We start from the raw sequence: 12534 nt of genomic DNA, 5'->3' as shown, positions 1-12534 counted from the left end.
GTTTCCCATGACACACTGATTGAAGTCCTGATTTTTAACATTTTCCAATAAAAACTAAGAGGTTAATTAGGGAGGAGTTGGAAATTAAAGACGATAATTAAGTTCTGGCAAAATATTATGATTCTGAATTTAATCCAGCTTACTGACATTTTTTGTCGACATAAATAATATCTAAATTTACTCTCAGGGTAGATTTACTTTCCATACATGAAACTGAATATTAATTAAAAATTAATATATACATTTGATGGACTCATTACTTTGTAAACAATCATCCTGAGATAGGCCTCAAAAATCGCAAATAGGAGGAATTACACTCCCTAAACGCATTACGACCGGAATTCCGCCTCTTTTACACAAATAAGGGCGGCGTAATATTGACGGTATCATGGCTCAACAAACGGCGTAATTTCTGTCTCACACATGACCGACCCGCTCTACATCAAACGTCCATTGGCGATTCATCAAAATCAACGTGGCGCCTCGTCCCAAAATGCGATGAAATTGTTGAATTTGGAATCCTGACGACATCTTTACCTGACAGTATTAGAAAATTCAAAAGTAAGTCTAATGCTGCCCGGTAAGATGTGAACAGATACTCCAACCCATAGAAACCATGGGCATAATGTTATTTTCTCTACACCCACTGCTCCTGAAACCCATCTCATGTTTCACACGAGTTCCAGCAAAAAAATTGATCTCTTCCACAAGGCGAATATTCTTTTTTAATCGTATCGTCATCCACCCAAACATATCAGCATCAGGACCCACAAGCCAGATGACACCGGCGATAAAACTTGGCATAAACATCTAGAAGAAAGAAAAGAAACAGATTAAGAACAAAAAATTTTCTGAGAATCGTTTCATGGGATTCCATTACCGGGAAACATATGATAATTTTGAGAGGGGGACTGGGCTATAGTATTCACCATTTGATGATGTGATCGCAGTCTGGGCACCATCGCTCTGGAAAGAGAAATCAAATAGTGGGAGTCTATAAGGGAACGGTGGAGACAAGGAGAAGAATTTAAATGAATTTCCAAAGCTAGTTTTATGTCATAATCGGCCGACTTCGCAGGGGCTGGGTATTAATACTGGAAAAAAAATCAAAGTCATTATGAAAAATGTATTTTTATTCCTATGTTCCAATATTCAAATAATGCCAGTGTTCACATTGCAAGTGCCGTCATGAGATTCAGGCAAAAAACCGAGGTCACTGCTAATACCACTACCGTTTCCATTTGATGTTTCTTGTACGTGTATGCAAAATGTCGTTTTATTTATACATGAATGGATAATTGATGGGAGAATACATTGGTATATGAAATTTAAATTCCAAGGAACGTAGTGAGAGAATATTCAGTTAAGAATATCCTCTCACTCGTCTCGTGAAAGCACTTGAGAACAGACAGAATGATTCGATTTGTAAATTAGATATCTTTATGGAATCGCAATTTAGAAAAATAATTTCATTAGATGAGATTCAACGCTTAACTTATGCTGGATTCCAGCAAATAATCCATTACGCCGAGGAGTAAATTGAATTGTAATCAAAATGGCTGAAGATTTTTTTCATTGACGCCATTTCTCTGATGCTCGAAGCATCAGAGGAAGCGGTTCGAGCGAATTTCTCCCGTATTTTGAGCGTGTGTGTGTGTGTGTGTCGGCTGAAACTTTTTTATTTTATTCGCTCGAGAGAATGTGACAACCGCAACAAATACAGAAAAAGAGGGTGAACGTTTCGAGAGAGATAAAAAATGATGAGCTGCCATCTTATTGGATAGCGAGTGGTATCTGTTATCGGTCGACGTCAGTTGCATCAATGTCTCCGCCTTTATGCAAATGTGTCAGCGTTTAATATCCATAATAAGTATTAGTTTGCTTTACACGAAGATGGCCATATGACTATTATCGAATGTTAGAATAATATTATCGAAAATTCGTTGTCGAATAATCAAGACATATGGCTTTTCTCTCTCTCTTTCTCTTTTTGTGGCCAACCGTCATTTCTACGGCGTAGCCAGTAATGAAAGGGTCCAAAATGAAGGAATTAATCAACCACCACCACGGAACCATTTTGGGTTAAATGTTAGGTAGATGAATACCTGTGAGCGTTAGGAGCGCTGAGTGTTTTTCCTCTTCGCATTCTCTCATTAACATATGAATTGAAGATTTTATAGTGAGGTAAGTATGAAAAAGGTGAATCAAATAAAACGATTGTTTTCATCAACAAAACCGATGGTTGTGGAAAAACATGATAGCTCAGATCATTGATAATGATAGTTCAGTTCAAGAGTCAAGGGGTAAACAGAGTAAAGTCGACACTGATTAGTGGTCATTTATAGAGGAATAGGAATCAAACAATACAAAAATATTTATCATGACGTTTTTTATGAACCTGAGGGAGAGTTTTAAGAGAACGTTACGAAGAAAATGTCGTTGTCTCTTTTAGATCCCAAAATATTTGTCAATTGTTGGTCAAAACTCAAAATTAATGTAATGATTTTTGGAATTTTCGTATTATCGCGACCTGATGAGGTCCAAAGTCTGAAAATTCACTTGTTAGGACGGGTCGATATGTGTATATCGCTGGATGTACGTATGCATAAAAAAGTTGTATTGGAAATGGAAAGTAGTTGTGTACAATTACTTTCCTTCAAAAATATACAATGTCCGATCTTTTTGTAAGTATTAACAGAAGAAAATATCTTTTGAAACGTATATCTCCAGGTCAGTCAGTTCCACATGAATCCAATGCAGTTTCAGGGATGATAATTATGTTGCACTAAAGGATTATTATTCAACAAATGATCTTAGACATAGATACAGTGACCATGATTAACATTGCTAATTATGTCAAGGCGAACAATCAAGTATTGTTTGTCAAAGTCATATAAAATACTATAACTAGATCGTTCAGAGTAACTGAAATCTTTGGAACTGGAAATTTTAGGTAAAAATTAGACCTCCTGGAGGGAAACGAGGGACAAATGTTAGGTTTATCAAAAAAATTAGCCTCCTAAGTCAAATTTTTCCAAGAACTTGACCCAAAAAGGGGCCAATTGTCATTTCGCCTCACGTTCCGCCCTCGAACTGTCTAAATTTTATCCAAAATTTCTTTCCATACAGCAAAAATATAAATCCTTGGTCGACATTTTTTTTTCTGAGTGCATATAAATATTCCCATCAGACATGCTGATGCCAAGGAAATTTTCTTGTAGTTCATAAATATCCTTGACGCAATTTTTTTTATTCTCGGTACACATAATCCACTAATTATTTTGGAATATCGATGATACGTTAGACAACGTTCCACTTATCCAACGTGAGTAACAGTAGTACCACCATTCCCTCTAAAATCTATCTGGAATTCGATCTTTCCGATCAATTCGATCTATGTGAATAAATAAAGAAAGCGCAGTGAAACCGCATTATTTGAACGGGCATATCTCATTCAGTTGGACATGAAAAAATATAATAAAAATTGTGGTGGATGTCTTAAATTCATACCACAGAATAAAAGTATAACACAAAATGCACTGCGGTATAAATTTGCAATTGAGAAAATAAATACCGTTATAGGTGTCATAAAAGGAGGGGAGCTGCTTCAGGAGCGTATAGGCAGTCGTCTTAGCGATGAGACTCAACTGCAAATTCATTTCTCCCAGCAAATTCAATTCAAGCTGAGTTACAAACCCGGTCGGATAGAATGGTGGAGTCTGACCATGTCAGTCGAGGTCCATCGCTGCATCTCCTTCGCCGATGAAAGCACTGTAAAATACCAATAAACAAGTGAGAAATTACTCTTGGAGTGCGTACAATATATTTTTCCGTCCCAGTGGGCCACGAAGTGACATACGACGGAACGGAAAATATTCTAACCCCGAGATGCAAAATTAAAGATTTCTACTCAGATGGTTATCAACCCCGTAGTCCTCTCGACTGATAATTGCTCGCATCCTTTATTCAACTAACTATTAGTAATGTGTTTCTGAGTGAAGTGATTCGCTGTTACTTTTCATTTCTCATTGGCATTCTATTTTATTTTCTTGAATTCCATTAATTCGTTTACGAATCATCGGTTCTGATTTTTCCCTTTTTTCGATTTAATTATAATTCACTTTGAGTAGTCTTCTAAGCCTTTTCTCCCTTTGTTCATATATTCTGCTAGGGTTATTGGAAAACGCATTTTATAATAGAGGTATGTGTAATAAGTTCATCATTTGTATCAACTACGTTCAATCATCTCGATGTTGTTGATTAAATTGGATATAGTCATCAAATTTGCAACAGTTCCATTTTTCAAAATAATAAGGCGACAAAACACATGTCGTAATGTTTTGTCTAATTCCTTATCGTTCATTGATTATTGTATGTTCAAAACTGCAATTGATGTGTGAAGTGTTCAGATTAGCGACGTTTACTTCGTCTTTTGAATATCTTCATTGAATCCTTCGTAATGTTGGATGATTAATGAATTTTTAATTGTCGTACTCGAAATATCGATAATAATATGTGCGAAAAAATCGTAAGAGAATCGAAAACCCTATGAACTCTTAGTTGTCATGTTACAACTTAATTTTGAAAGAATTGAAATATACAAACAAAAAATGAATGAGTTCAACTTTAATTGTTGTCGATGGATAGAGCTGAGGAATGTCTCCATGTGAAAAGAGAATCATTCAATTCCATATTCTAATTACTAAGAAATTGACGAAAAAGTTTGTCACATACATGTATGCATACGAACAGATACAACCTAAAAAATGTTTTTGCGGATTTTTGTGATCCCGATAACACTAAAAATTAAAAGCAAAATTTGAAGGACTACAATGGCCCTTTTCGAAACTAAAAAAAATCGATGTAGACACTTTTATTGTCTTTCTTTTACATTGAACGAGGCCGCATAGGTGCTCCGCGCGCGCGATTTGTATTTCCCGCGTCGAATGTGAGCATATGGCGATTACATTGACTAATGAAGAAAAAGTCTGATGTATGAAGTTAGCAAATGTCTTACGAAGCTAATTTAATTTATATGCTTGTGCTTTCATAAATAGGGTCTTCGCTAAGATCTCAGAGATGAGCCCATTCTGACTATTTGATTATTTCTTATAAATCGAAAATTATGGAAGTGATATCTAAACGACGTTATAGTATGTCTGTTTCAACTGTCATTTGACTTATCAACGTATTCAGCATAAATTTGAAAAACATTAATGTTAAATCTAACAGTTCGCATTCGTATGAAAGATTGTACGGCAGATTAATTCACATATTTTTTAATTGGGTTCCGTGCATTAATAACTCCTCAAAAATAATGGGATGGAAATGCAATAAAATTTCCGGTTTCATGATAGCAAAAACATCCATAACTTACATTTCCCGCTCACGAATACACATTTATAAAATACGGAGAATAATCCTGTGAGCATTTTGAAATAAAATTACCAAATGTCCTTCAAAAACACAGACAAATGTTTTTCCATTTAAAAAATGAAAATATTTTTTTTGTAGGCCTCTCATTATGGTTTTTCCCTAACTTTTTAATGTTATTCAGTGTCCACTCTTCAAGAAAAATCAAACGATATTCTACTTTTATCTAGTGTTCTACGAGAACTTTTGTTTTCATTATTGTGGAAGACTAAATTTTCTAACATGCGAGTCTGAGTATAAATACATTGTTATCTCCAAACGAATTCTCCTATCAATTTTCATCCAGAATATGGAAAAATATAAAAAATTGTTGTCAGTCAACGCAGTACAATGTGAAAAAAATCTATTAACCCTCCAAATTACCTGCATTAATCACTTTAAACTGGAGTTTTTTTACAGAGTGTCAAATATGTTTATATCCCAGTTAAAGTGGGAATGAACGACCATCCGTTTTTACTCAAATAATCAGTACCTAGTTATTATGAACATGAAAGTAACGCGCGAATAGTCGTTCGCTGAGGCTGTTATTCAATTGCGACGGCGAAGTTGAAGCTCTTTTTCACAGAAGAAATCGGTAGGCGTATCTTCTAATCGAACGTTGGAGGAGACGGGTACTATTACCATTATTTATTTTTCCCCTTTTCTTTATTTATCCCTGTAAATGTTTGCCTCCTAGCCCCACACGATACGTCGCTCCTTCGATTAGCAAAACACTTTTCTGAAAATCCAAGACTCAAAAATCCTTTCCACAATTTATACTACACGCTCATACAAAATTCTAAATTTTCTTTTGCTCCTGATTTATTACACAGCTGAATGCCTTTTACTCAAGCACTAGACCGAGTTAATTTTTAAGCGACAATTGAAATAAAAATCGATGATTAGCGCGCTTCAGACGAGAAAGGAGGAGTGGCATTTAACATTGATCCTACCCGCATATATTTTGAATTACTTTGTATATTGCAGTTTCATTACTAAACTGAAGTGATTGGATGAAATAAAATCTCGATATTTCAATAATTCAAGTGTCGTCCAGTTTCGAAATAAATTGTTTGTAGATTAGAACCGATGTTATTACGTTTTTTGTATTAATTGGATGAGAATGCGTTTGAAAAATTTGAGAAAACGCATGTGCGAATAAAATCATGAACCATGTAATTTTATCGATGTAATTTTTCCAAGTATATATTCACAAATGGAAGATATCAATTGATTGAGGTCCTGAAATATGTTTTGCGCAGTGTGGGAACTGATCTCTAGTGTCAGATAATTTTCAATGCGTAATTAATCATCAGAAAAGAACTGGAAATTGTTGTGATTAAAATATTTTTCAAAAGTTGGGAATTTGTTTTTCTTTTCTAAGTGGAAAAGTTGCAGAAGTTGATGGATATGTTCAAGGTTAAATCTCCGATTCACTAAAAGAATTATCCGTAGAATTTATGCATAATCACTTATACCACCAGAGCTTTCAAATTGGTGATTATTTCCCGATCGATTTCTTGCATACAAATGAACGTGTCAAGTTTTCCAAGTTAAAAAATCACGAGTGAGAAGCGCAAATGATTTTTTCCAATGTAGACTTCGTGGAGGACTTAACAAGTTGTTTGTTTGTTTGCAGGAAACTTGAAGGAAACATCCGATTAATTTCGAAGTTCAAGTCGTATTCGCGGGATTATTTTTTCCTTCGACTTTTCCACTTCGACTTTTGTTTAGTCGACAAAATTGCGCCATAAAACGAAGTCCACATTGAAAAAATGAGAAAAAATATTTGAAAAATAAACTAATTTGATGTGTCACGATTGATTAATTTTCATGGTTGATGGATATTTCTGTAGTTACGTGACACCTTAAACGCACATTAATTGATATAGCGAATCTTTGCCGAATTCAAGAAAAACAATTGAAGAGCTACTGCGAAATTATCGCTCTGATAATTCACGTGTAACCAGGGAAATTATCAAGATGAAACTTATGTGAAGGTATCAGGTGAGCTTAAAAATAGTACTCTGATTGGTCGAGATCGGAAGAGAGAAAATAATCAGTAGCCTTGTGGAAAGGTGCAATTGAGTAAAATTTGGACGGAAAAAATAATCAAAATTATCTAACTGACCAGTCTGATAGTATCAATTTAAACGATTTTTTTCCAACAATTGAGAGTAGAGACTTCACCAAAATATTATGAACAGGCGAATTTTTTTCATATCTTTAATCCTAATATAAATTTCCCTTTACATTTCGTGAGTTTCTATAAAAAAATTTTTTGGCTTAAAATAAGTGAATTGAGACTCGAAATTCATAATCAGTTTCTTCTTTCCTAACACCCGCAGTTGGATTGAACAAATATCGATTTTATATAGTGATTTATCACTTGGAATAATTTATCCGCATCACTGATATTCCGAAAAATATTGATTTGCTTTTTCAATTAAAATAAACCTGAAAAATGAGATAGCGTTTTTTACAGCTTGAAAAACGATTAAAATATCTCAAAAACCTCCGAAGATTAAGAGCGTGCATCGTCAATTGAATTAATACTTCCAAAAATCTCGAAAATGTGAAATCAAGATAACGATGCCTTCGAGGATGGGAGAAAATTTAAGAAAAAGATGGGCGTGCCCAGTGGAGTTTTATATACGTCCCGGCGAGGCCGTTTCCGAATTACATTCCGGCTATGTGGCCCTTGTACAGGCATGGCGACTGAGATAGAAACCGAGAAAGAGAGAATGCTTGAAAACGCACAGCACACCGTGCGCCATAAGGGCAGCCCCTCTACTTTCCTCGAATTATTCTCCTTGGGTAGCAACAGAGAGCCTCGAGGCGGATTCCACGTGGAACGTTCAACTCCCTGCGCATATCCCTCAAATCGGGTTTTCATGTTGGGAAAAATACAGCCACGTTTTTTATTCGAGGTTAGATGGAGTATTACAGGTTTAAACTTACTTACACGACGCTTACGGGTTGATTCACAGCGTATTTTTACGCGAAAAAAAAAATGAAAATATTTTTAGCGTTCAACTTATTCAAATATATTACAGAAATGACGAACATAAAAATTATTCTACTTGATTTTAGATATCAAAAGTAGGGATAACCTAAGCTAAAACTATGGAGTTTTTGAATTGACTAGTTCAGAAATTCAAGGCAACACCGTACAATCATACGAGTTTTCGGCGATGAGCGGAAAGACCGCTGTAGCCATTGCGGTTGTTGTCACATCCATTTCTATTTTCAGCCCTCACAAATACAATAAATATTCTTGATAAAAGTATCAAACGAATGCTAATATTTTTTATCACCTTTTCAGAATTTCAACAAAATAATAGATTTTCATTCTCACAGCATGGAACGGACAATTACATGTGATAACTTTCACAGGAGGTGGTCATTCAACTAATTAATTTTAAACATTATTTCGAAGGACGAAAGGGGCTAGTGCACATCGCGTGAAAAAAGGAGAATTTTATAACGACACCATTTTATGAAATTTCGGAGGCCAGATGGGAGAAGAATCATAATCATAGCCGATCATATTTCAGTTCCCAATCGCTGATCTTCGGATGCATATTTTTGATGAAGAGAATTCAGCCATTGTCGCTATGCTCCACGATTTTGTACACAAACTTGAGCAAAAAAATTTAGATTTTTATCCTTACTTTAACCGAAAATACTGAATTTCATAATTTTTACATAAACTCCAAGTTTATAAATTGTAATTTTTTCACCAGGGAATTTTTAAACCCAAAATAAGTTTGTCTTTCCTTAAGGTATGGAATAACCGTTTGCAGTTAAAAAAAATTTTGAATTGAGATATAAATCCTCAAGGGTATCACTACTTTGAATGTGAAGGTTCAACCATTAAAATTGCTAGCCGATATCCATTTTTCTGGTTGGCGGAATGAGTCGCGCACTTGCGTGACTAATTGAACAATGCAAATTAATATAAAAATGGCTTCTTCCACACTCATCTTTCTTAAACTGTGATTTTTACTCACCATATCGTCAATTCGATGCTTCGGTCGATTGCGCAACATTTTTTGGATCCAGATTTTATTCGGGGCACAGAGATGGGATGGTACCTCATTGGTGGAACATTGAGATCCCTTAAGCGATCGGACATTTCGGCTGATTCGATGCTCGTCCTCCCTTCCCCACGCTCTTTTTTAAATTCGATTTTTCAGCCTCATGACATCCTAATTTACCTCACTGAATAATAATTACCCATTTATTTGATAATAAACCTCGAAATTCATGATGAGAAATTATTCATGTCTAAGTTATAAAAAAAAATCACGACTGCACACGAGTTTTACGTTGGAAATCATGGAGGCCCCCCACAGAGCCACTTGCTGAGAATCTGGCACTCGATAAAGAATTTTTTACATCACGATTCATAGTTCATTTCAGGATTGCTAGACATCTTTGTACTTTTGAACCACGCGGTTACACTCCCCCTCGACTTGCCACGTTGGACGCCCGAAAAGCATGATTCCGAATTACTGAGATAAGGTCACCTTCCGGTCGCTGAGGCTCTCACGAACAGAAATAAAAATTATTAAAAATAATGAAAACTATTTTAACAAGGACACAATGGGGTGCGCCTCACGCGATCAACACTCGACGTTAAAAAAATTGCAATTATACTCCGTCTACCCTTAGCTGAGGTCGAAACACGAGTGGAACCGATTTCGAGGTTTTTCGAACTCAATATTGAAGAAAAAAATTATACGTACAGATGAATAATAATAACAATTGATTGATCCGTTAATTAACTAATGAATAATTATGTATATACATATAATTATATATGTATATATGATTATATATATATATTATATGTATGATATATATATGTAGGAGTGAATGAACAGAGAGGGAAGCAAAATCGAAATACCAATTGCTTACACAACCTTATGGTCTGAGTGAACGACGCAAACTGGGCTGCGCGCCGGAGGCTGGCAAGGACTCCGGTTGCCCCTCTTGCTCAAGTCACAATGCGCGCGCCGTCACTGTCGGTTAACGAATACAGTAGTGGGGTTTGGAACTGTAGGGGGTAAACGAAAGAAATCGGGAAGAAGCCGTCGATGCTCTTAGCATGCGTGCGCGTGTATGATGGGCGAATTGTCCGGTTGAGAGAAGAGTATGCGTCGACGATGCGCGAGATGATCGGGAATAGAGGGGACGATGGGGAAAAGGAGGTGACCCTTCTCGTTTTCAGAGGGGGTTATGCCACCTTGACAACGGGAATTAATTATTGATGGTATGGGGTCAATATGCAGATGAATTTTGGTTTAAGGTGAGACTATTTTTGGGAAGATCAGTGGGACTATTATAACTTTATTATTTGGTATTATTGAACAGGAGAATGTTGTTGATTTGAAAATATTAGGTCTTAGGGGTACAACACGCTTGAGTACGTGTCGGGGTACCTGAAGTGAAGGGGTTTAATTCTATTTTTTAATACGGTGATTCTGAACCTGGAAGTTACTTTAGCGAAAAATAATGATTTTGATTTATTTACGAAACTATTATATATACGAGAAAAATTCTAAATGGAAAAGTAGTGCCACAATTATTTGCAATAACTTTTATTGTCTGCGGAATTCAAAACAAGCAGACGACCCACGATATTGGACGGATGGCATCTGACTATTACTTTAGGCGCAATTACTCATTTTTTCCTTCGTTTGTGCTAATTTCATTGGTAGTATGCTTCCCAATGGATCCGTACAAATTTGGTTTCAAAAATGAGAGATTAAATATTCGCGATGTCATTGAAAAACTCAAACATGTATTATCCAATGTTTCGAATACCAAACTTTCCATATTTTTTTAAAGTTATGTCAATGTATATGATTCCACATTTGATCCCTGCAACTGGCACCTATATATTCTACAAGGTCTCTAAAAGGAGCTATGTATAATTTTGATAAAGTTAATTTATATAAAACAAGCAGGCGACAGTAGATGAGTTATTGAAATCTGTGGATACATCTTTTAGCCATCGGTAAATTTATCGTGAGCTTCCGAATAGGCTTTACAACATTTTTCGTCCTATTAATTTATATCTATTAAGAATCGATAGAGATTTAAATAGAGATGAACAAATAAATGAACAAGAACATTTTATTTGACGAGTAAATCTTTATTGATTAATTTCCACATATTCCACATAATGATTTTACACTCAAAATCTCATATCGAGGAAACTAATCATTCAATTATGCTCATTTTTAATACTATTCGTTGTTGTCAGAAGATAGGTGTCCTATCAAAATACTAACGCTCATACCTTGAGGTTCCTGAATATGCACTGCAACATTCTCCTTGGTCCCTCCTGACCATATGTTTTTTAATAAACTTAAAACCTCCAGCTTTGAAAAGATGTTCTAAGCAGCTGCGCATAGGGTTATTCGGCATTGTCGAGGTTTCCCGAAAAATTATGTAAATGCTTTGTCGAGGTCCCTCTCCCACATGACGAACCCCCTGCACTGGCAACGTTGAGGACAGTCCCCGAACTTACCATCGCGTCATCTGTGTTCCCTCTACCAATTACCACGAGATTCCATTGTTTCTCATGATTTGTTTAGCCGTTTTTTAAAATGTTTTTCATGTTTTTTAATTTCACTCTTTCAGGTTTTCCGTGGTAATAATTTTTGCTGTTTTTGAAGTTATTGGTTTAATTAATGTTTTGGCTTTTCGAAGTCAACATCGTTACAAATGCCTTGAAAACATTTGGAAAAAATGTCTCCGAGAGCGAGGCCCAGATGATTCAGAATCATCTGAGATGTAATGAGTTCATGTTACTCAAAAGAGTTTTATTTCAATCGGCTGCATTGATGATCTCAGCGATCAAGGATTTTACGTGATTCGCTCTGGACCGGTTTTCGCAAATATCTCGTAAACTATCTAACTGATTTCAATTTTTCGCCGCTCAAGGTATTCGTCCCGATTCTCTATCTCAATCAATCAAAATATGTGTCCCCTTTCCCACTAAGTTTTCGAGATATTCGAATTTTTCTGTTTCGTCCCAAAAAAGTTTGTTAACACGGTAACGCAGTGAAAAATTCATTGAACTTGAAATTTGGCATGAAGTTTCCGTTT

The 12534-nt window shown here is 35.6% G+C and overlaps 1 long non-coding RNA gene across 1 annotated transcript; it reads left to right on the top strand.

Annotated features, from left to right (window-relative positions):
- Positions 1–2048: 2048 nt before the first annotated feature.
- Positions 2049–3800, top strand: LOC135161278 (uncharacterized). The gene is made up of 2 exons (XR_010298751.1): positions 2049–2184; positions 3583–3800. It is a non-coding gene; the product is annotated as an uncharacterized LOC135161278 (long non-coding RNA).
- The last annotated feature ends 8734 nt before the right edge of the window (positions 3801–12534 follow it).

This window comes from Diachasmimorpha longicaudata, chromosome 4 (genome assembly GCF_034640455.1).
Source record: "Diachasmimorpha longicaudata isolate KC_UGA_2023 chromosome 4, iyDiaLong2, whole genome shotgun sequence".
In the NCBI taxonomy this organism is placed as follows: domain Eukaryota; kingdom Metazoa; phylum Arthropoda; class Insecta; order Hymenoptera; family Braconidae; genus Diachasmimorpha; species Diachasmimorpha longicaudata.
Note: the sequence above shows the minus strand (reverse complement) of the source record. Positions and strands in the feature narration are given on the sequence as shown.